General features: G+C 41.1%; 1 non-coding gene across 1 annotated transcript; it reads left to right on the top strand.

Annotated features, from left to right (window-relative positions):
• The first annotated feature begins 2,852 nt into the window (after window positions 1-2,852).
• On the top strand, window positions 2,853-2,956 carry LOC112760332 (small nucleolar RNA R71). Its single transcript, XR_003180778.1, has one exon. It is a non-coding gene; the product is annotated as a small nucleolar RNA R71 (small nucleolar RNA).
• The last annotated feature ends 1,873 nt before the right edge of the window (window positions 2,957-4,829 follow it).

The raw sequence follows: 4,829 nt of genomic DNA, 5'->3' as shown, positions 1-4,829 counted from the left end.
GCTTGGCTATCTTTGAAAAATCTTTAATAAATCTTCTGTAAAAACCAGCATGCCCTAAAAAACTTCTAATTGCCTTGACATCACTGGGTGGGGGTAGTTTTTCAATAAGTTCTACTTTAGCTCTATCAACCTCAATGCCTTGGTGAGAGACTTTGTGACCAAGGACTATTCCCCCTGTCACCATGAAGTGGCATTTTTCCCAGTTCAAGACCAAATTGGTCTCTTGCCATCTTTTCAATACCAAGGCGAGGTGATGTAGGCAACTAGGAAAAGAATCTCTGAATACCGAGAAATCATCCATAAAAACTTCAATGAATTTTTCTATCATATCTGAAAAGATAGAAAGCATGCAGCGTTGGAAAGTTGCAGGGGCATTACATAACCCAAATGGCATGCGCCTATAGGCAAACACTCCATACGGACAGGTAAATGAGGTTTTCTCTTGGTCTCTTGGATCAACCACTATTTGGTTGTATCCTGAATAACCGTCGAGAAAACAATAATAAGCGTGCCCTGCAAGTCTTTCCAACATCTGATCCATGAACGGAAGGGGAAAATGGTCCTTTCGTGTAGCCTCATTGAGTTTCCTGTAGTCTATGCACATCCGCCATCCTGTGACGGTCCTTGTAGATATGAGCTCGTTCTTCTCATTGGTAACCACAGTGATCCCTCCCTTCTTTGGTACAACATGTATGGGGCTAACCCAAGGGCTGTCCGAAATTGGGTATATGACTCCTCCTTGCCAAAGCTTCATAACTCTTTCTGTACCACTTCTTTCATGATTAGGTTCAGCCTTCTTTGGGATTGAATGGATGGCTTGGTGTCATCTTCCAACAGTATTTTATGCATGCATATGGCTGAACTGATTCCCTTCAAGTCAGCAAGGGTCCATCCAATGGCATCCTTATGCTCCCGCAACACCTTGAGTAGCTCGTCTCTTGATCTTGACTGAGGGATGAATTTATGATCACTGGGTAGTTTTCATTTTCTTCTAGATATGCATATTTGAGAGTGGGTGGCAATGCTTTGAGTTCAGGTTTGGGTGCTTCTGATTTTTCGTTCCCTTCCTTTGGTGCATCTGGTATATGTATTTCTGCTGTAACTGCCTCTTCACTTGATTCAGCTTCTTCCTCCACCAATCTCTCATTCTCTTCAGGTTCATCTTCTTCAAAATTCTCCTGCACTTCATCCTCAAGTGCATCTAACCTCATGCATTCCCCCAATTGTTCCGGTGGGTAACTCATGGCCTTGAACACATTGAATGTCATCTTTTCATTGTGTAATCGCAGGGTGAGGTCACCCTTCTGAACATCGATGACAGCCCCAACAGTGGCCAAGAATGGCCTTCCCAAGATGATGGAGGTCTTGGCGTCTTCCTGCATGTCCAGCACCACAAAATCTGCTGGGAATATGAAATCTCCTACTTTTACTAGAAAATCCTCGACTATCCCGTGAGGGAATTTGAACGACCGATCTGCCAGTTGTAAAGCCATTTTTGTTGGTTTAGCCTCCTCAATTTTCATCTTTCTCATCATAGCTACTGACATCAAATTGATGCTGGCCCCTAAGTCACAAAGAGCTTTTTCTACTGTGATTTCTCCTATAATGCAAAGGATCTGAAAACTCCCAGGATCCTTCAGTTTCTGAGGTAGTTTATGCTGAATGATAGCACTGCACTCTTCAATTAGTATCACAGTTTCATTGTTCTTCCAACTTCTCTTCTTAGTCATTAGCTCCTTCAAAAACTTGGCATAAAGTGGCATTTGTTCTATGGCTTCGGCAAATGGTATGTTGATTTGTAGTTTCTTGAAGATTTCCAAAAATCTCAAGAATTAGTTGTCATCTTCCTTTTTCTTCAATAGCTGGGGGTATGGAGCTCTTGAGATGTTTAGTTGGGGTATCTTCTTTTCTTTCTGCAGACTTAGCGTGGGGGGTTGCATTCCATCTTGCTCTTCTCCCTTTTCATTTGAGCCTTCTTCTTGTGGTTTATGTTCCTTAAGTTCCTTCCCACTCCTAAGTGTGATAGCTTGACACTCCTCCCTTTTGCTTGAATGGGCATCATAGCAAAAATTGTGGTTAGGAAGTTGCTTAAACAGATAGCTGATTTGTGTTTCCAGTTTTGTGATGGTAGCATTTTGATTCTGCATGTTTGACTGCACTTCCTCTCTGAATGCTTTACTGTCTTAAATGTCTCTGCATAATCCTTCAATGAAGGTTTCAATCTTAGAGAGCTTGTCATCAATTGATGAGTGGTTCGGAGCAGATGTGCTGTTTTGGTTTTGATAAGGATGTGGAGAAGTGTTGTTGTGGGGGTGTTGAGATGTCCTCTGGGTGAATTGCTGGTGAGTTGCATTGTTGTTGGAGTTGTAACGTCTCTGGTCTTGGTTTTGATCTTGCTCACTTCCCCACCCAAAGTTTGGGTGGTTTCTCCATCCAGGATTGTATGTCTTGGAGTATGGATCATAGTTTTTCCTTGGTGAATTCCCAATGTAGTTGGCTTGCTCTTGACTCCCCTCTGTTTCTTCGTTTACTCCTTCTTGTGTTGTTGATTAAGTGGAGATTGCTGCTACTTGGTTCCTCTCCATCTTCTTGGTGAGGTCAGCCAGCTGCTGGGTAATGAGCTTGTTTGGGCCAACAGAGCATCTACATTGTTTAGCTCCATCACTCCTCTTGTGTTCCCTCTTTCGGAAGCATAGAAGTAGTTATTTTCTGCTACTATTTCCATAACATCTATGGCTTCCTCAATGGTCTTTTTCTTGTTCAAGGATCCTCTAGATGAATGGTCTACTGCCTTCTTTGACTCATAAGAGAGCCCTTCATAGAAAATGTGCAGCTGGACCCATTCGTTGAACATGTCAGGTGGACACCTCCTTGTTAAGTCCTTGAACCTTTCCCATGCTTCATATAGAGTCTCACCATCTTGTTGCCTGAAAGTTTGAACCTCAGCTCTCAGCCTATTGATTCGTTGAGGAGGGTAGAATCTTGCTAAGAATTTGTTCACCACATCTTCCCAAGTTGTCAAGCTCTCCCTTGGGAAGGATTCCAACCACTTGGCTGCCTTGTCCCTGAGTGAGAAGGGAAATAAGAGCAGTCTATAGGCGTCAGGATGAACACCATTAGACTTCACTGTGTCACATATTCTCAGGAAGGTGGTTAAATGTTGATTGGGTCTTCTTGAACACTTCCTCCAAACAAACAGTTGTTCTGAACAAGGGTGATGAGCTGTGGTTTAAGTTCAAATTTGTTGGCATGGATTGTTGGCTTTTGGATGCTACTTCCACAATTGCCTGGGTTTGGATTGATGTAAGAGCCCAAAACTCTTCTATCCTCCCCAGCATGATTTGCTCCACCTCCTCTGCCATGGTTGTGAGTCTCTTCTTCATGATGATTTTCCATGTTTTCTTCCATGTTAGGTTCAAAGTATTCCTCAAAGTGTTCCTCCTCTTCTTCAGCACCAACTACTCGTTTTTCTTTTGCCTCCCTCCTTAGTCTAAGGAAGGTTCTCTCCGGTTCAGAATGAAAGGAAGTTGAAGCCCCGCTTCTTCTCCATGTCATACAACCAACAAGTACAAGCAGAGAAAATAGGTGCAGACAGTATTTGTGTCAGAATTGCTGTTAGTTGTGGGTGATGCAATATATCAAACAGTTAGTGGGTTAGCAAACAGAATTGAAAATAACAAAGAAAACAAAAGAGTAGAGGGAGAAGGGAAGAAGTTTAACTAAAACAAAAAGTAAATCACTCAAACAGAAAATGAAATTCACAAAATAAAATGCTCAATCTAGTGATCTTCCAATCTAATCATTGTTGATGCACAATCAATCCCCGGCAACGGCGCCATAAACTTGATGCACGGAAAACTTGTCTTTCAACAAATCTCCCTTCGGCAAGTGTACCGAAGTTGTCGTCAAGTAAAAACTCACAATAGAGTGAGGTCGAATCCCACAGGATTGATTGATCAAGCAACTTTAATTAGAGGAATGTTCTAGTTGAGCGAATCCGGATTTGGGTTGAGAGTTACAGAAATAAAATGCGGGAATGTAAATAACAGAAAAGTAAATCTAGAACTAAAGGACTGGAAGTAATGACTGAAAATAAATTGCAGAATTGTAAATGGGAATGGGGGGATTTGCTCATAAAAGTAAATGGCAGAAATTAAAGAGAATGGGTAAGATCAGAGATGGGGATTTCATTGGGCTTAGGAGATGTTGCAACTCTCCGGATCAAGTTCATTTCATCTCTTCTTCAATCAATGCACTCATTGATCTCCTTGGCAATCTTAAGTGATTGAATTATAATTTCTTGCAATTCAATCTCTCGAATCTTGATCATAGCCAATTCCTTGGTCAATGCTCATGAGAAGGATGAAGTATGGTCACTGATTACCACATGCATTCCAAACCAAGTATTGAGAGGGTTAAGTCACATACCCATCCAAAACCCATTTGGTCCAGCATGAGAAAGCATTTCTATTGATCTCTTCATTTCTTCCAGGTTCAAAGAGATCAGTTTGAATAGCTTCTCTTCCAAGATAACTACTCAATTGGATGAAGATCGAAAGCTTTCAAGTAAAATCAAGAGGAAAGATAGAAGAAGAATAATGAGATTAGTATTGATCCATCAAATTACAACAGAGCTCCCTAACCCAATGAATGGGGTTTAGTTGTTCATAGCTCTTGAAAATGGAAACAAAGATGGAGAATACATCATAAAACTAGAAATTGCAAGAAATAAAATACAAGAGTATTCCTTTTCCATAGCTTCAAACCCTTTAAATTCAAAGCTACTCCTTATTTATTTTATTCTATTTTCTTCAAGACATTGCATAAGG

Source organism: Arachis hypogaea, chromosome 16 (assembly GCF_003086295.3).
Source record: "Arachis hypogaea cultivar Tifrunner chromosome 16, arahy.Tifrunner.gnm2.J5K5, whole genome shotgun sequence".
Classification (NCBI taxonomy): Eukaryota; Viridiplantae; Streptophyta; class Magnoliopsida; order Fabales; family Fabaceae; genus Arachis; species Arachis hypogaea.
The sequence above is the reverse complement of the archived record's forward strand: the minus strand, read 5'-3'. Positions and strand labels throughout refer to the sequence as shown.